This window comes from Toxorhynchites rutilus, chromosome 2 (genome assembly GCF_029784135.1).
Source record: "Toxorhynchites rutilus septentrionalis strain SRP chromosome 2, ASM2978413v1, whole genome shotgun sequence".
NCBI lineage: Eukaryota > Metazoa > Arthropoda > Insecta > Diptera > Culicidae > Toxorhynchites > Toxorhynchites rutilus.
The window spans coordinates 259,608,902-259,630,110 of record NC_073745.1 but is presented as its reverse complement, the minus strand read 5'-3'; the positions used below and the strand labels follow the sequence as shown (position 1 = coordinate 259,630,110).

At 36.5% G+C, this 21,209-nt stretch overlaps 1 protein-coding gene across 2 annotated transcripts in view; it reads right to left on the bottom strand.

The window, feature by feature from the left end:
* Nucleotides 1–21,209, bottom strand: part of LOC129769152 (uncharacterized) — a 314,394-nt gene that overhangs the window by 144,671 nt on the left and 148,514 nt on the right. The window lies entirely within an intron of this gene.

Below are 21,209 nucleotides of genomic sequence, written 5' to 3'. Positions count from 1 at the left end.
TTGTTAGTCGTTATCCAGTGGTGGCTCATTTTGCCCCAAACAACAAAGTAATTTCGAACGCGAATTAATCACTGAAACCAAACAAACTATCTGTTTACCTTTCATTGAATATGTGAACAGTTGTCCAAACTGATGATTTGTCGAAGATATCAGGTTGAAAATTTAAAATTCACGGAAAATTTCTTAAATACGATGCACGCAAAATTACATCCGAATGACTGCCATGAGAGAAATTTCTGTTTTATTTATTATTTTTTACATTTGAAAGTTTCATGCATAACAGGTTGTCTTAAATAGCTTCAAATGTTCTAACAATAGGATGATGAAGAAGTATCAATTGTTTTATGGTTAAATTAGCGAAGTTTGAGCACTGGTTCATTTTACCAACCCTGTTCATTTTAACCTCATTTCCCCTACGCGAAGCAAGTCATCATCAAATTCTTGTCAAAACACTCTCCTGATATTTTACTGTATAACAAGCTTGCTCTTAGGTTGCAATTTCATATGTGTTCTGAAATACGTTGGAGCTTGAATGATAATGTACTCAAATTCTAATTTAATTCAGGAGATTACAAGGTATTTACATAGCTAAATGAAGTGACCTAGAATAAAGTGGTTAAAAAAAGGATTTACAAAATGCTTGGTCATCTATGTGCATGGCGTAACAAAAAATTTGTTTTTTATTATTTCAGGAAACTTGAGATAGGTCGCGAAGAGGGGAAAAAGTAATTCAATTTATTATAAACCGACAGATTTTCTCTCCAGCTGGACAAGTCTACATTACCCAGCAATGAAGCTCTGCCGAAAAAGCTATTCCATGGAAGAACATTGAGACTGATGGTTGGTCGTCATCGTGGTTTTACAGCTAACTCAAAGTTACAACTGCGTAAGGTACTGACCATTCACTGCGTGATTCACAGACAGCATTTTGTAGCAAAAAATTGATCGCATCAGTCTTTACTCTATGTTATGAGCAGTGTTGCCACAGAAGGGGAAAAAATCTTTCTCATCTGTATTTTTTCTTCAAAAAATATGTACCAAAATCTGTACCAACGAAAATATTCGTTGTAGAGAAAAATCATGAAGCATTAAAAAATATACTTTACTACAAAATATTATATTTACTTACTAACTTTATATCTACATTTACTTACTAGAAATACTTACGTATTAACGCCACCGGGACGCAATTTTTACTATGAATTTATTTTTTGGCTATGGGGGTCTAAAGTATGACTTAATTCTGGAAAAGGGGTCTCTTGCCCAAAAGAGTTTGAGAACCCCTGGTTTAGAGCATGTATTTTTCGGACTCTATTGCCTCAAACTGGCTCTACATTAAAAAGTACGCTACGGAAAACAATTATGTTGCTTTCATTTAAAAGATGAGAAAATTTCCCATATGATACAGTAGTGGAATATCTGTGGATTAGTGGATTTTAATAACATTTTGGAAGTGAAACACTTAAATGTCAATAATTTTGAATGCGTTATTATTAATTTTATCCTTAAAACTTATATTAAACTATATTGTTTCTATCAATTAAATTGAAGCTCTCTAACTGCTCTACAAATTGTTCTTTAACACTTGCAATATAAGTATAAACAATTCCTGGGGATAATTCAGGCAAAATCCTCAAAAATCACGATTTTTATCCGACTGTACATGTGATAGCCACTTAAATTTCACCTTAACGTTGAAAGATTACATTTCTTCTTGAAATAAGTCGTATTTGAAATATATATTTAAAAAAAATTCAAACTGTATATAATCAAGTCCAAAATTGTATATAATCGAATCACATATAATCGAGTCCGACCTGTATATGTAAAGAATGTTATGGAGTACCGAAATCGATTGACGCAAAAATCACATCAATCCATCATGAAATGACTGTGTAATAAGCGTTTGAAATTGAACATTTTCCACGATGCGATCGGTTTTCGTTTTTAATTTGTACCCCCAATATGTTCCCGAAAGATTTTTTATTTATAGCCATAGATTAAGTCGTAATTGGAGATAATAAACATCGATTTTATGATATACACTATCGTAAAATTGAACTAATCGACAGCATATCAGGCAGATACAGTTCGAGTGTCGCATAAACGTGTAGTTCGAATATTTTGCGCTACACACACAACGTCCCGTCACCGTTCCGTCTCTGTACCTCTCCAGATAAATCTGTACGTGTGGCAACACTAATGAGAACTATTCTTTGGTACAATAACTTTAATGAAATAATTTATGAACATTTATTAACGATTCTAAAATTATAATGCATTTTTATCATTTCGAGTTTTTATGATTTTTTAATTGTTCCTGAAAATTGAAGGAATTCATGGTAGTAAACACTGGTCTAGTGGAGCTGTATGAAGGAAGCAGCTTAATATTTCCGTATATTGTGAATTTTCCTCTTTTTACAGCTAAGCGAAAGATTCACCTGCGGTATTTTTTCCCTCTTCTTGTTTGTGACATGTCCCACTGTGCGTTCGGGTGGTTCAAAACTCTGTCCCCTTCTACGGTTCTTAACATCTATATATTAACGGTACATAGAGGGAGAATACACGGATATTTATACGAATAAAGCTAGCTAGAATATTTGAAAACAAACATATACTAAAATAAAATAAAATTTAAAATGATTATAAAGAAAAAATGAAATAAATGAAATAAAAATGAATAAAAGAAGGAAGATAGACTTAAATGACGGCACAGGGCTAACACCACACAAACCAGAATGTATAAACAGCCAAGACAACACTACACGAAACAATTCACATCACAACAGTTGGCAAGATTGTATCAGAGGCGGTGTAACTCGACCCGAATGTGACCTGGCGGGTTTGAGAGAGTTCTGCCTTACTCGAGGCGGACACTTTATCTAAACCATCGGACAAAGACGCACCAACTTGAAGACGTTATACGATACGGTCGAGACAAAGGGTAACATTGAAACCCAGAATATCGAAGTGGAGATTCCCTTCCGTTCTTTCCGAACAATCCATACCGTTTCCGGAGGAAGTTTGCGTAGCGAAAGTATTACTGCTTCGTCGTCAATAACCATTGATGTGTCAACGAATAGTGAGGCGGACTCGTAATTTACACGTGTCCTATCCAAACTTCCGTTTCCTGTGCACCGGTCAAGGAGCGGAAATAGGACGAACCAACACCAGCAGACTGAGCCAGTTTACCTGAAACAGAGCCAACTACAGTGAAGCAGCGGACCGGAACCGTATCACGACAGCACGAAAATCCAGCGGCGGGCCCAGACACTTCAACACACCAACACCGTGAGTAATGTAAAAAGGAATAGGGAACTAGGGAATCAGGAAATTCAGGAATCACATAATAAATCGCCGTCGTAAACCAGAAGGAACACGTGTGTTTTCCCTATTGTACCAACCTCTTTCGGGTTAACCTAGTATAGGCTGTGATTGAGCCGACCCTGGGAAGGATCAGAGAGTCCATTGGGGCTGCTAGGGCCTAACAGAGCCTTGTTACATGTTGTTGACTGATCACTAGAAGAGTTCATTTGACCCATTCCATGAGGTCATGCACCAATGAACCAAATTTCAAGTTTAGTTTTAGGTAAAAAATTAAAACGTTATTTGAATAAGCACTAGTTATATCATAAATTCCTTGAAACGAATTTAATTTTTATGCGCCAACCTTTGAGAGAGGCGAGTTTGAAGAACTACATTATTATGTTTGAAATATTTTAGGTTTTCAGTATTTTTATGTTTCTTGAAATATCTCTGCACTTGCTTAACCAAAATTGAATGCCTATATACCATTGAATGGATAATTAAGTACTTGTTCGAAAAGCTGTGGGTATATCTAGATTTCATTTTGTAATTTATGAGAAACAAGCATTTGAAAAACAGGTATTTAATTTATCATCTGAACCTAAATTCAAACCTTTTTATACTTGGGTTTCTTTGAGCAAACAGTGAGAGTCAACAACCCACAAAATTTGGTTAGGATCGGTCCACTAATAGAGGAGTATCAATTGTCTCAAGAAGTCGTTGTCACGTCACGCAAAGTATACGATCCATACCAGCGTGAGGTGGTAATACTTTGACTCAATACAAACATTTTTTTGGCATTTTTATGTATGAAACTCACAATATTAAACGATGTTTTAGTGTAATTGAGAAAATTTATTACTAGAATCATCAGTTGGAGAATATAGATAGATTGGATTGTTGTCTGTCAAATACTTTTGTGACGAAACAACACCTGACTTTGTTTCGGACTGTTGAACATTAATGAACTGTTTGAAACGGAACTGAAACTGTTTCAAAATATACAAATGAGCTTTCTTCTATTTTTTTGTCAACAATAGATGAACGTAGATTCCACAATATAGAACTGAATCTAGTTTCGACTTCCGGTTTGCTGGTAACAGTATTGAATGACAAAAAATATGGAAACCCCATCCGATTTGGATATTTCGTTGCAGGCGTCTTACCAGCGGAAGCGGAATCTAAAAAACCGAAAATGGCATGAAATTCCACAATACGATCGTGAATGGTAGCGCTAGTAGTGGTAGTGGTAGTAGTTAGACGAAGAAAGTACACATCCAAAAGCACACTCAAACGTCAACGATTAACAATCAAAGTCAAAGTCAAAGTCATCTTCAACACGCAAACATAAGCGCCCTTGCACAGGTACGCGCACATGCAAACAGATACATACAAAGAGTTTATCAAAAATTTCTGATAGAAAAATCAAATGCGTTTCCCCTGTAGTGAGCGCCGCTCGATGAACCAGGATTGTGCCAGCCATTGATGGCAAGCGCCAGAGTGAACGTGTTAAACAATCATGATGTAAAAATTGGAGGTCGGTTTAGGACCACTCCGAATTTTCCCAAACAACGGCATACCGTGTATTACAGGTAACAGGTAGATTCAATTTATATAGTTTTATTTTGATGAACATACCATAAGCAATTATAATTGCCTTGTTTCGCAATGTTCCACAATCTAAAAGAACATTGAACTCATTTTGCATACAGGTCAAAAATATTTCTCGCGTAACTTTTGAAAAGGTCCAATGTAACATTTTCGTCAACTCGAGAAAAACGAAGTTGAATACCTATACATTATCACGCGAATTGTCTTAAAAGCTTTCCATCTTTATCGCTACTTTCACCACTAGCAGTCAAGAATAACTCTGAAAAACCAATCGTATCTGTTGTTCCGTGATTTGAGATTAAAGTTGAAGACTAGGAGCGAAAAATGTTACATTGGACCTTTTGACTGCCCGCATTTGCACATTGGACATATTACGTTGCACGATAAGAATTTGAAACTAATTACTAAACAACAATCCAAATAACAGCTTTTCATTCTAAAGGCAGATTATTATTGTTATCACTCGTCGAATTGCACTAAAATCGGTAACAACACATGTAAGAAACAAAAACTCAAAACGACCGAAGTACGACTTCGTATTGTTTTGACTGCTTTGTTACTTCGGACGTTTCGGGCGTTGGAGAAAAGAGGCGTCCGAAGTAACAGCCGGGCGCATAAAATCCGAATCTGTACATTGGATATTTTTTGACGTAGGACTACGTCTTTCATTTCTATACCGGGGTGTAAAATCAAAGTTTCGAAAACGAAAACGCCGGAAACCGAGATTTTGAGCGTTAATAGCTCCTAAACAACTGAACGAAATGGTATGATAAACACTTCATTCGAAAGATAAAATATCTTCGCGTTATATACTTGTTACTTTTTGATCCAAAAACTTGTTTCAATAGTCTTAAAATTGCTTTCAAAACAGGCTATTGAAATCACCAATCGGTATATAAGCGAGCGGCGCTCGGAAGTCCACTCAGTTCTACAGTGAACAGCGATTGGAGCATGTTGTCGCTGTTGCGGTGAAGCTCTTTATTTATCATGAAAGCGCGGATGAACGGTGTCACCAAGAGCCTGTTTGTGCACCCTAGGCCAGAAGGGAATCTATCAGGAGGAGAGTGATGCCACAAACGGTTCCCTGGGAAGACATCGCTACACACACATACACGCGCGGCTATTAACAGGTGGTTATCGAGTTGGCATTAACCACTGGTGGGCTTCCAGTATCGAGGATGTGGAAATATCTAATCGTTACTGAAAATAATCTGCCAGTTCCTTTGGGAATTTTCAAAATATATTCATGTGAAAGAGTTTAATTGAATGTTTTCTATCCATGTAACACTGTGACCAAATACATTTGGTTTTGTGGTTTTTCAATCAATCGCAATTAACAGGATAGCTTCAGAAGATTATTCTTCCCCATCAGTAGGATATTTTCGTATCCAATATTGTATGCGCCCGCAATCGATTATTGCTCAGTCGCCGAAAGTTCCGAGCTCAGAGAGTTCATTCCCCTCTAGTTTGCCTTCCAAATTTCCATCGTAAACCACACCTTCTCTCGATTCAATCACACACAAAAAGCATACTTAAGCGATATTCTGGTGGTGAGACACATTTATTTTTCGTGAGGACATCGACAAGACAACATCGTTGCCTAACGTGCTGGAGGAGGTGGACGGCGAAGGATCGACACATACACGCGCAGAACTCTTTCCGTTAGGATGCCATTCAGCATCGAGAAAGTTCCGGAAAGATCTAATCATTGCTGGAAAATAATCTGCCAGTTCCTTTGGGAATTTTCAAAATATATTCATGTGAAAGAGTTTAATTGAATGTTTTCTATCCATGTAACACTGTGACCAAATATATTTCAATCAAGTGCTATTAACAGGTGGTTATCGAGTTGGCATTAACCACTGGTGGGCTTCCAGTATCGAGGAAAATGTAGAAATAACTAATCGTTACTGAAAATAATCTGCCAGTTCCTCTGGGAATTTTCAAAATATATTCATGTAAAGAGTTTAATTGAATGTTTTCTATCCATGTAACACTGTGACCAAATATGTTTCAATCAAGTGCTATTAACAGGTGGTTATCGAGTTAGCATTAACCACTGGTGGGCTTCCAGTATCGAGGAAAATGTGGAAATATCTAATCGTTACTGAAAATAATCTGCCAGTTCCTCTGGGAATTTAAAATTACATTCATGTGAAAGAGTTTATTTTAATGTTTTCTATCCATGAAACACTGTGACCAAATACATTTGGTTTTGTGATTTTTCAATCAATCGCAATTAACAGGATAGCTTCTGAAGATTATTCTTCCCCATCAGTAAGATATTTCCGTATCCAATATTGGATGCATAAAACCTTGTGCCTCCAACGTAACGCTAACGTAACGTTTTCGAAGTTCTCCAAATATTCATTCATTCAGAATGAATTCAGATTCAACTTCAAACAAATGATCTCTAAATCAACGATAGTCCTACGTCACCCTTGCGGTTATACCATAGATATAACCCACTTCCTGTTTTTGTATCGGCGATAAAAAGATGAAGAAGATAGATACGTGAACGGTTGTTTTTGTAATACATTCAATGATTGAAAACTAATAGCGTGCATCCATTAACTCGATTTGTTTACATTTGTTACATAGGACCTTTTCAAAAGTTACGCGAGATTTCTTCTCTGTTTTTGAAGCAATGAAAATGCAAAATGGCGCTAAAACGTTAGAATGAAGAGAGCCAGAAAAAAGTCACCATGTTATCAAATTGTCAGCATTATGACATCTTTCATTTGACACTACTGAAAATTCGGTAGGAAGTACCGTTCCTGGGATATAAAGAGGGGTAGGTTCAGGATCACCACTCGCGTTAGGACCACATTCCCCTATAGGATGGACTTTAGAAGGAGAAGGGCAGATCTCAGAGGAAAGTGAGAAGTATTCAGAGTAATAAAAAAAAATAAAAAATAGTATACAGCTTGCATCATACGGTGAAATTCTTATTTATTACAACTTATTGATTGAGTGACGTGACAACGCTTCGTGGAGACTGTTTTTTCGCACAAAGCGCGTTGCCACGTCACAAAGTGAATGCCGATTTCCTACATTTATGTTCAATAGTCGGAAACCGCAAAAAGACAGGTGTTGTCACATCACAAAAGTATTGGGCTGGCAACAAGCGAATTGATCTGTAAAATATTCTCCAACTGAAGATTCTTGTAGGAAATTTTCTCTATTTTACTTTAATATCGTTTACTGTTTGGAAATCGTGTAATTTATACTTGAAAACGAGAAAAAAAAAACTGTTTTTAGTGAGTCAAAACTTTGTCACGTCACGCTGTAATGGGTCATATGTTTTCAGAGATTATTTTTCAAAATAGTTTTCTGAAGCATTGTTTGCGGTTTTTATTTTGAATGTTACTACTAATGATGTAGTTTGTAGGCTGCATTAATTGTTTTGTAATACGGTGCATATACGTTCGTTACAGAATGGTTTGAGTTTTGAAAAGTCTGAACTACGCAGAATATTATGTAGTTACATGACTACATATTCGGAAAATTAGCTTTCTCGTATTAACTTTTTCTTAGAGACAGAGACAACTGTTTTCTCAATGCTTTAGTTCCTCGCTAAAATTAATGGTTTCAAAGCATCGCCAGAAACAATCGTTAAATGAGAGCTTTCAAACATCCTTAGGACCAACCGTATTCGTGACAAGCATTTTCCCAATCGTTTCATTTCCCGTGAAGCCCATTCATTTCGGAAAACGAGAAGAGAAAAACCGCTTATTTGTCTCGAGTAACCACTAGGCATTACGAAGGTCCCTCGCAGACACCGGCAGCAACTTTGTTATACATCGATCTTGCAGAAAAAAGCGTGTAAATTCAACACAGTGCAGCCTGCAAACTTTACGTCCCATTTCCAAACACAAGCGCATTCTCGAAGAAGTTGCTTGCATTGTGCCGTCCATTGCCTTGGGTGTGTTTCCGGCGGACAGTAAATGAGTGTGTATACTTCACCTCGAAGACAGTTGTAAGCAGGAGCGAAAACAAATTTCATTTTGCTCCTAAAGTCCGCCACAGTTAGAAACTGGTCTGGCAAGTATCCCTTTTCCGATTACTTTTCGTTGCTGCAAGGCTCTACATTTTGCCGGTGCATGTCCCGTTGTACTGGCTCCGTGCGGTCAAGGGAGATGCCATTCGGCCGGATTGTCTGTTACTTTTGTGGATGAGAGGAGTGTGTATTTTTCGAGATTAGCTGGAAGCATTATTTCGCTTCCATCAACTACCACAACAGGAGGAGTTCCTTCTGTTACAGCAAATCGGTGTGGATAAGGACTTTTGATGATCACATGTAGTGGCAAGAGGAACAAGGTTATTTAATTGCAAATGGTTTTTCGCCTGTTTCCCACTTCACGCCGAAAACTAGTGCCAGCGAACCACTTTAGTTGGTATCGTTTTCATCCGTAAGAACTCCGCTCCATGTAAAGATACAAACAGATGTAGTATTCGTTTTACAAAATTGGCCTCGGGCGTGGAAGAAGTAAATAAATTTATGCTAATTGCTTCGGTTAGGAATTCTCCAGTATAGTGCTCTTGGAACAACAAAGTTCTATTATCTGAAGATTGTAGAAAAACAGAAAGTGTTTATGGCTACGTAGGGAACAGAAGACATATCAATTATTGAGCCTGAGTGTACTATTTCTTGAACGCCATTTGGAATCTGGTTGAATAACTTCAAATATTGAGCTACAAAGAAAAAAGTGAATTGAAAAAAACCCCAGTATATTATTGTTTAAAATTCTACGGTCGCTTTTTCACCAGCCACCAACAGGTCCGCCCTGAGAGCGCCTACGATCTCATTATTAACAGCATCCAAGCTGAAGTGACAGCGACAACAAATTACTAATGGACGTTTAAAGTATTTAAATTAGTGTTGAGTCTCGTACGGAAAATTTCCACTTAGTCACGTGCATTACACCTTCATGTCTGTCAGTCTGCTGCATGCTGGTTCGCAAGATCCCCGTCCTCGGGGTGCAGGAGAATGGCTCACGTTTCGTTTTCCATTTTGTTGGCTTGTTAAAATTTGAGGTCACGACATGTTTAAGTATAATATGTTGTTTTTAATTATAATTGAATGAGCGGATCGCTTGAACAGCTTTACTGTCTTCTAGCTAATCGGAACTGAATATGTTCAAAGATGAGATTTTTACACCCCCGAAAGCCGCTGAATCGTCTCATTCAGAAATTTCACTCATATGAGCCAACAGTCGAGGTAAACGATCGGCTTTCTAACATCTATAGCAGTTAATGCCTACTAAAGGGTGTGTCACATCAAATTGCATCACGGAAAAAACGCTGTAGAAATTCGCCTAGTAGACCGATCCTTTTGAAAATTTTAGACAGTAAAATAAAAACTATTAAACAACTTTTGGCATTTTCTTTTTATTCATACTTCGAGCCCAAGCCCGTATGCTCTCACCTTCCTCTTTACCCCGTCCATAAGGTTCTGTACAACGTCAGGTTGTAGTTTTTTTTGAACAGAAATCCATTTTCTCTTGAAGTCCGCCTCCGATTTGACAACTTTTGGGTTCTTCCGGAGGGCCTGCTTCATAATCGCCCAATATTTCTCTATTGGGCGAAGCTCCGGCGCGTTGGGCGGGTTCATTTCCTTTGGCACGAAGGTGACCCCGTTGGCTTCGTACCACTCCAACACGTCCTTTGAATAGTGGCACGAAGCGAGATCCGGCCAGATGATGGTCGGGCCCTCGTGCTGCTTCAATAGTGGTAGTAAGCGCTTCTGTAGGCACTCCTTAAGGTAAACCTGCCCGTTTACCGTGCCGGTCATCACGAAGGGGGCGCTCCGCTTTCCGCAAGAGCAGATCGCTTGCCACACCATGTACTTTTTGGCAAACTTGGATAGTTTCTGCTTGCGAATCTCCTCCGGAACGCTGAATTTGTCCTCTGCGGAGAAGAACAACAGGCCCGGCAGCTGACGAAAGTCCGCTTTGACGTAGGTTTCGTCGTCCATTACCAGGCAATGCGGCTTCGTCAGCATTTCGGTGTACAGCTTCCGGGCTCGCGTCTTTCCCACCATGTTTTGCCTTTCGTCGCGGTTAGGAGCCTTCTGAACCTTGTATGTACGCAGGGCCTCCCGCTGCTTGGTCCGCTGGACGAATGAACTTGACAAATTCAGCTTATTGGCGACATACCGGACCGAACTTCTCGGATCACGTCTAAACTGCTTAACTACGCGCTTGTGATCTTTTTCACTGACGGAGCATCCATTTTTGCCGTTCTTCACCTTCCGGTCGATGGTTAGGTTCTCGAAGTATCGTTTTAGTACTCTGCTGACCGTGGATTGGACGATTCCCAGCATCTTACCGATGTCCCGATGTGACAACTCCGGATTCTCGAAATGAGTGCACAGGATTAATTCACGACGCTCTTTTTCGTTCGCCGACATTTTTCCAAATTTACGAAAAATTGACAGTGAAGCATGGCCAACGTGATCTATACACTCTTATCTGATTATAAGCGAAAGCTGAAGATATAATTCCTAAAAATTAAATTTCTACAGCGTTTTTTCCGTGATGCAATTTGATGTGACACCCTTTACTTGAAGTGATGCTAGTGTGGGTCCCCGTTCTTCCTCAATTCACCCTTCACAAAAAGCATCCAATCGACACTTAAACGATGTGATATTCTGCTTCCTTTAGTCGTGGTTTATCTCTGATCTTTGGAAGACTCACATAAACCACTAGCGTAAGTGATTATCATCTTACAGAAGCTGTCTCAGTAGACTTTCACCGGGATTGGAGGCAATGAGGACAAAATGCTGAGCTTCGATTAGGTACGATGTATAAGTGGTTTCAAAACAGATTAATGAAAATGTGATGATTCTCAACTAGAAATCAGTTCCTGTTGAATTATAGCATAGATGTGGAACAATTCTTCACTCATATGGGGGTTTACAATGAAATTAAAAAATTCATATAGATAAGAAGCTTCTGTTGAGTTTGCGTGATTTTTAAGTGGGAAAAATAATATTTGAACTTTAAATTTCCATCAGGAGACGAAATTCCGAAAAATGTGTAGTTTTTCTATACATACCAATTCGTTATCAAATCAGAAAAAACCCAATTAGATTCCCGAAGTAACGTAGCATAATGCACGTTGATTCACTAGAGCAGTGGTGCCCAGGTATAGACATGGTGCGGGCCACATCAGAATTTTCATTATAGCCGCGGGCCGCAATGATTTTTTTCTTACTACTGTTCCTAATGAAATGTAAAATATACGTAATGAAATGGTACTATTTTGACTCATTTTTTTTATTTAAAATTAGAAAGTATTCAGATCTATACCTGTAAAATTCATAACTCGAGAACAAAATGAGATAAAAACCCAAAACATTTATTGAAGGTATAAAAGTATCCAGAATTAAAATTTCTGGCAAAATTTTTCGACCATCTCTTCTTCACGCAGAGTTGAAAACGCTAAGGCCAATAATTAATCGCTGCAGCTTCTCGATAGAATTCGATATTCGATTGGTAATTCCAATGAGAACTGTGAATAATCCGATGGATTGGCAAATGGCCAATCATTTGCGGCGATGAAGTCTGATAGGTTTGTTGCGTGTCCGTTCTAGGAGTTTTTTTGTATCGTTTCAAACATATTCGCTTCAATCTGGGCGTCAAAAAATGTACACACATCAATGTACGCATCAATTAATTTATCCAATTCGTTTCGACTGATGAATGCTTTTGTTTCTGAAGAGGATTGCGTTGTACGCGTTCATGATCAACATAGATAAAATTCTGCAGCCGTACCGACCTGTTGTAGTGTACGGAACACGAATCGTTCATTGATAGAAAACGGTTTGACAAGCTAGTAGATCTGTTTTGATGTTTTCCCGCACTTAAATAACGTGACAATTGCCACACGCTTCTCGTACAGACCGAACTTTATCGTTGCTAGGAAACCGAACAAGTACTGTTGGGACCACGAAACTTAGTGAGAGTGAAGAAGAACAACGAACTACACGACTGCAGTGTTACCACTTTTCTTCGCTCCAAATTTCTTTGCTGAGAGCAATCGCGATTTCACTGACACAATTATGGCTATACTTGATAATGTGATCACGTATCACGTATCACGGTATCGATGAAATTGAACGTTCTTTCAATCATCAAAATTTCTACAATATTTTTTGTTTGTTTCAATATAGAAAATCCTTGAATACAAACATACTCCAACACCGTTTCGATTTCACTCGAGCTACTTTTCCTGAGCCATTTTATCTCAATCAGCTTGAATGTGAGAGATAGTCACTGATAGTGACTGACTGTAAGTGATTCTGTTCCTTGACTTTGATTTCACTTCTTTCATAACTGAAACGTTTGCTAACAAATATTTGTGGATTCAAACAAAGAAGTAATAAAATGAGCATACTTTATTAGTTCTGGAAATCGCGCTTCTGGATCAAATCTGGATTTGAAATCCAAGACACCATGGTTTTCAAATTTGTCACGCAACCCTAAATCACACTTCGTTTCAATGAGTTCCATCTGCATGTTTTCAGCGGTATATACGTCATCGAAACTGAATGGGGTAGAGAAAATACCAAAAAATACCAAAAGTACCAAAATCTGCATTAATCGACTGGAGTGCATCAACATCTTTCCCAGTTGTCGACACTTGAGAAATTCTCAATGTCAGAAAATGGGTAAAAAATGGGTGCAGGCTTCCATTTGGTTTCAATTTATGCAACACACACAGCGATAAAAAGCGTTTGCCAATAGGCACTGAATGAACTCGATCGCCCTCTAATGGCGAGAGCACAGCAAAATCGAATGAATTTTCTCCCAAACTTTCTCTTTCTTTTATGAACTCATGCAAACATACATCCCGTTCTCTCCCATAAGACTCTTGAAAAAGCTTCCAACAGTTAAGCCTGGTTTATACGTTGTCAGTTACTCGGTTGCGTGTAAACGACAAACGATCCGAAGTATTACGAACGTACCCATACCACGAAATTTAACATTTGATTTGGTTGTATGGGGCTACTCGCAACCGAGATATTTCAAAGTTTTTTGGCTACTCACTCGTTTACCCCATACATACAAATCAAATTTCATGGTATAGGTACGATCTTAGTTCTTCAGATTGTTTGACGTTTACTCGCAACCGAGTAATTGACAAAATAAAAACAGGGTTTTATTGCCGTTACTTGCCCGAATTTATGCGAGAGTGAACATAACAGAACCAAAAACGTGAAAAAGTACTAACGAGAACAATTGTCAGAACGGTAAATTAGCATGGAAAAAACAGAAAAGAAATCCGAAAATGATCAGCTTGGATACACACGATTAACAAGAATTACTCACAAAGTTATTTTTATTCAATTGTATGGAAGAATTTTCAATTATATTATTATATTTCGCTCTTATGATTTTTTTTTTCAAATCAGACTGCAGGCCACATGAACAAGTCTGGGCTGGGCCGCAGGTTGGCCACCACTGCACTACTGCATTGAAAATTAATTCATAATGATTACTATGTTATTGGATCGTTTCAACTTTGCTAGAAACGAAATTTTCGAATTTGATGAAGGGGAATCCGCTTTCATCAAGATAAAGTGGTCGGTGGGGACCAGGTCGCAGAATTGAAAATTTCGAGTTATTGATTGCATTAAGTTAAGCATTTCGTAAGCTACATACCACATCCATCAGATTTGAAAAAATCACGTGAGTAGCAGAAATAACTTATCGAAATTGTTTTGAATACTAAAGAATGTCCGTTATAGCCAAACTTCAACCTCGTTTTTCTCGAAATAATGAAAATGTCACATGGTCCAGTCTGACTTAAGGGTGGACCCCGGTCTGGAAAATCGAAATACAGGCAAACCTCTTTTTTTGTACGGATCAAATGTATGGGAAAATGGGAATGCTTCCAATTTTCATCAATTTAAACTATTTAGAGAATATGGGATTGTAATGTATAGCATACCAAACAAATCTTAGAGAATTTCCGATTAGATTGGTATGGAAATCGTCAGAATCCGTTCGCAGAAAAATTAGTTATTAACGTGAACTTTATTTCATAAAAACGTGACCTGTTTTCCGATTTGGCACCCTCAATGAAAGAGGTAGGGTGGATGCGATCTGGCGTAGTGGTAACATCCATACCTCTTACGCAGAGATCATTAGTTCAATTCTCACTCCCGACATTCTTCCAAAAATGGAAGTAAAAGTGACGAACCAGCCGAAATGTGTCGAAAATCACTATACTAGAAAAAAAAGAAAATACGTAGTACTACGTCAAAAATCGTTTAAAAAAATCGTGCTTTACCAGTAGCTTTTAAAAATCGCATAAAAAAAGTTTCCCCCAAGAAAATAACTCAAATACACGCCGTTCACCGTACAATTTCCTTTTGTTTCCCTGCTTTGCGGTGGGAAAGTTTGCCTCTTCGGTTGCGCGTGACTGTTTTGTGCTTTTAGTTGCATGTCGAAACGTGATGCTGTTAGATATCATGTCATGCGAAAACGTAGAAAAACTTAGAGCATTTGATGGGAGGAGGGGAATGATTTCAGAAGTGAATAATTGAGACGCAAACATGCTTTTAGCACTGAAATGCATATAAACCATCGAAAAAAACTAAATGGACGATAACTTCGTCAAATATGCTTCTTTTCATATACCGCACAAAAACAATCGTACAGAAAAAACCGCACAAAAACAATCACACAAAAAAAATTCGCACAAAAAAATTCGCACAAAAAACCGCACAAAAACAGGTTTTACTGTAGTCGATTTTTTGTTTTTTGCATTTTTGGTAAGAGAATACCCATAGAAACGTTGTCCTAAAAGGATTTTTCGATATTTGATATCGTTGGAAAGTTACAGCCAAAAGTATGAAGTCACCTCAAGTGATATATTATGATTGTACGAATGTTTAAACTCGTTTCTCTCGAAACCTTGTTTTTTTAACTGGTGGTATCGATATCTCAGCATCTACTCGACCGATTTGGCTGAAATTTGTTATCAGCATGTAAAAATGAATTTTGATATCTTATTTTTTCGATTTTTTATGAGCTTCTAAATAGCGATTTTTCATGAAAAATAACTAATTTCGTCCAACAAAAATGGCCGCCATTTTGGCAATTTTCCGAATTTTAAAAAACCCTTTAGGTGTTGTCCTAAAGTTTCAAAATATTCATTGGAATTCGTTCTGCGATATCCCGTTATTTAAACACTTTCTTACTAACATCCGAAAAAAAAATCACGGAAATTCATAATTTTTCCCGCCTTAACACCGACCATGTATGATGGACATTTTCGCCAGCGCCACAACCAAATTTCATGAGTTTCCTCGTGCGTAATATGGTCCAGTCTAGGATCGGGCAATCTTGGATCGATATTTAGAAAAATCGTTCTTTTCTTCTCGATCTTTCCGATCTCTTGATCGCACTATTTTTTTAAAATTTGTTTTTCAGTGCACATTGTTTTTAATCTCACCAAAAACACCATAAACATTGAATCCATTTCAAATCCATTGAATCCATTTCGAGGCTGTCAAATCAGTGGTCGTAAATTTCGGATATGCAATTTTGTAAGCTTGGTTATACAAAACAAGTAATCACAAGATATATTCACACCATCGCACTCACTAGGCCGACAGTGAAAATTATGATGAAATTGGATGATGACATCAGGTCCAGCTGAAGCGTTTTTTTTTCTAGAGCTGGAACTACTACCAAGTTTTAGACTAAATGCCAGACGTGTGGCACGGTATTTTGTGGGGTCATTTTCAGCGAAGTTCTAATAATATTTTTCAAATAATTTATTCCATTAACCCATGAACGACCAAGCTGTAAAAATATGTTTTGTTGACGAAAGCCATTGTTGTATTTTCGATAAATGAAAAACCTTCCGTCTTCTAAACTGAACATATCAAAATGCGCAGCGGAGGTTAGATGTGTTGGTGTTGATTCAGCAGAAAAAAAAATGTTCGTTATGGCCAACGTTCGATTTTTCGAACGCATGGCCTAAAATGGGTTACGTAATCAGTGACGGTACAAGAGTAATGCTCAGGAAAATACAATTTTCTGGGCTTTCAAGTTTTGTTTGTGTCCTTCAAACTGAAAACAAAAATAAAATGCGTTTCATGTTTGAACAAAAATGTGAAATGTTTAATTATTGCTAAAGGAAAAGACAACATTCATATAGAATAAGTAAATAAATTGGAAAAAAGGCTTCCGATTTTTCAAAGATCGATTCAGCAAAGATCAATTCTCTGGAACCGATTTAATCAGTGAATCGATCGCAACACTGTTTAGACAATCGATTCGTCAATACCGACTTGAAAAAAATAAATAAATCTACTTTCCACGTAGGGGAGGTGGGGGTAAAACGGTCATGTTAAGAAGAACTTCAATTATATCTTTGGATACACATTTTTCCCAAAATTTTGATGCAATTTCTTCCAATTCAACATACTGTCTTTCTACCTAATTGGTCAAATATTTTACAAAAAAGTGTTTTTCAATGTTTTTACTAAAATTAAAACAGACCGAAAAGTACAACTTTTTTTCAATGCGGGTAATATGGACATTAAAGTGCCAATCAAAATGGCCATCTCGATTTTTCAAAGCGAACTTGATTGAAAATGTTGATTCCCACGTAAAACTACCCAACGCAAAATATCGGCTCAAAAACGCAAAATATCGGCTGATTAAAAAATATTTTCGGGATAACAGCAAATCTCGACGTTTTATGCAATTTAAAGACATTTGGCATCAGAATTTTTTTTTTCAAAAACCCCGATTTCCTTTACTCCCCCTCTTGGGTGATCTTGGTTGTTAAATAATAAAATGATAGGTTACTCTGAAACACAGAACTAATATTAGAGCCTATTTTAATTTTTTTTTGCGGTAGAGCCTATTTTTACTCATAATCTTTATTTTAAATGTTTAATTCAAACGATTTTTTTTACCTATTTCGCTTCACAGAAATGGAACACGAAACTTAATGTCGTCTATGACGAAATGCGCGGCAAGGTTGCCACATTTGCACATTCGCACACGATTGGACTTAAATCGAACGAATTACAGAATACAATATTACGATCCATTTGGGTAATTCTGACTCAATCGGGTTTCAAAACACAGGAGGGTAGTGGATTAGTAGACAGATCTGGAATTTCAAATGAATGAGGATTTGAAGTATAATTTAAGAAAAAAAATATGCGGCAACCATGTTGCTTCGTTGACCACCAAACGAGAAGTTGTGTGGCTTCAAATCGAGGATAGCTTATTCAAACCAAATATGTTGGAAACGGGCAGAGACGAATGTATCAGTTGCTTGTTATTGACAGCTCTGTTCAGGAATGCACACAAATCGACATTGTATGGGAAAATGATAATGCTTCCAGTTTTTATTTATTTAAACAGTTTAGGCATAAGTGGATTGTACTGTATAGTATATCAAACGAATCTTAGAGAATTTCCGATTCCATTGGTGTGCAAAGTATCAGAATTTGTTCGCTGTGAAAATAGTTATTAACGTTAACTTTATTTCACAAAAACGAGACCTATTTTCTGATTTGCGCCCTTCCTGAAAGACGTAATTCTACGTCAAAACTCAATTTTTAACGTCTTTGACACTAGGTGGTGAACATTTTTTATGGGGTAACTTTTTGAAGTTTTGAAATCAAGAAGCCGACCAAACTATAAAGCCGATAAAGAGTCTGCAGTCTGCGGGAGCTCTGAGCGTAAAAAATAGTAATTTTGTGTAAACAAACAATGAACTAGCGGTTCCGCGCAGCTACTGCGATTGAACCTTTCAAATGAACGAAACATTTTTGAACATTTTAAAAAAATATTAAACTTGAAATTTTATGATTTAATTATTTTAAATTTATAAAACTTTAATCAATTTACACGAATTCCTGTTGGAACAAAATTTTGATCGTAACCCCCTTTGATGTTATTAAATTGATGGGGTTGTCCAGAAAGTTCGTTCCGTTTTCTATTAGATATATTCAAACATATCTTAATCAGTCATAATGATTGCGGACATATGATTGTTGTGTTTATTTCGAAAAGTGTTGTTTCAACGTGTGTTTTAACTATTTTAAATAATTGTTTTCTGTTTGTTTTGTATCTTTTCGCAGATAGGGAAAACACAGCACATTTTCGACACTTGATAATACCGTTTTGTCTCAAATTCCGAACACTTAAGCTTTGATGGCCAATCAACAGTGTCTCGTCACTCAAAATGGTACTTTTTCGCGAAATTAATTTGATTTTTGGATACAATAGAGCCTTGTTTTTCATTTGACTTCAAAAAAATTGATTTATAAATATATTCTCATGGAGAAAAATTAAAAATTACATTAATCACATTTGTCTCACATTCCGAACACCATTTATTTCACTGATTCATATTCCGAACACTTTTGTCTCAAATTCCAAACTGGACCGATTTAGATGATCGTTATATCAAATTAAAGTGAATTAGCTAGTGTTTTTTTGGAAAAATAATTTACTCACCAAAAAAATGAATTTTGTTTTTGTAATTATCGATTGTGTTCGTTTTTTCTAGTTTACATGGTTAGGTACCGAGGGCGCAATACTTTTTTATAATTTTTCTTGAAAGCTGAGGATTTTTCACATAACATATCCATAAATCAGAGACGTAATTTTCATCATTTTTGAGTTCTTATTTTTCAAAGTTAACATGATTTAGTCTTCGTTCGATATTCCTATACGACTAGACGAATTCTATGCGAATAGGATTATTTTTTTTTTGCAAATTCAATATTTTTTCGAATAAGACTAACTTATTGACTTTACTTTAATATGTAGAGTATCCGAATCTATTCGGTAGCTCAAAATTTATGATTTTTTGGAAAAAAAAATTAAAAAAATGAATTTTTGGACCACTCTAAAATGAAAATGGTCGCACTAACAAAAAAAAAACTAATATTTTGCGTAAAGAACAAAACTATCACTATTCACGGAAATCGGAGAACCACTATATCGGGTTGGCATAGAATGGCTGTATAATCGAATCAGTATATAATCAATCCGACCTGTTACTTCGGGACCCCGGTTTTGTCAATGTGGTTTTAGTTGAAAACCTGACTAAGAAAATCAATTTTACTCTCATTGGTTTGACCCTGTGACCTGCGTTTTGCAATAAAAGAGCTTGTCAACATTTGTTAACAAATATAAAAATATTGTTGCTCCAGAATTGGATTGTCCTTGTACCCAAATTTATGAACTATCGCTGAAAAAAAGTGTGTTGCCTGAAAAAAAGTGTGTTCGAACATTTTCTGTTCGGAAATTGATTCACGCATCGAAACTTGATTCAAATTACGAACACTACTTTAACACTAATTTTAACAAAGATTTTAGCAAAAAAAGATTTTTTCAACAATTTAAAGTAGATTCGTAACGAGATTCTTACCAAACGAACATAAAAACAGAAAAACAAAAAAGTTAAACAAACTAAAAAAAAGAAAAATTATCGATGCTTTTTTTCTACGGAATTTGCAAATGCAAACATTTCATCACTGGTTTTTATAGTAACTTTTTTTTATAAATGCTTAGTATTACAAAGGATAGGCAGTATCGATACATGTGAATGATGTTAAAATGAAGCCTATATCCCAAAGAATGTCAAGGCTCCCATTATACAATTATTTATAACATTAAAGTGTAGTAAATTTGCATTTAAAATAAAGTGTTCGGAATTTGAATCATGCATAGAAACTTGATTCAAATTCCGAACACTACTTCAATACTAATTTAATATTCATTGAAATGCACAAAATATATATTTTTTTATCTATTTATTATAGTATATTACCGTTTCTACAACTTAATATGAAAACAGCAAACAAAATAGTTGAAAAAACCTCAAAAACTGAAAAATTAACGATGCTCGTTTTTTACGAAATTTGCTAACGCATACATTTTATTATTGGTTTTGGTCACTTTTTTGTGCAAATGCTTAATATTATAAATTATAGGCAGTATCGATACCAGTGAATGATGTTAAAATGAAGCCTATATCCTAAAGAATGTCAAGAATATCAAGGCTCAAGTTTTTTACGCAATTTTACGCTTTCATTATACAATTAATCATAACATCAAAGCGTAGTCAATTTACATTTACTACAATATTTACATTTCATCAAACATTGGCGTAAAGCCAAATCGATATTCTTGGCGAGGTGACATTGTGTCTGGCGTGAGAATACCACCAGCTGATCGATTAAGGGTTAACAATGCAATCAGAATTTACAATGTTCATATGTGATTGTTTTCGCTTAGGTG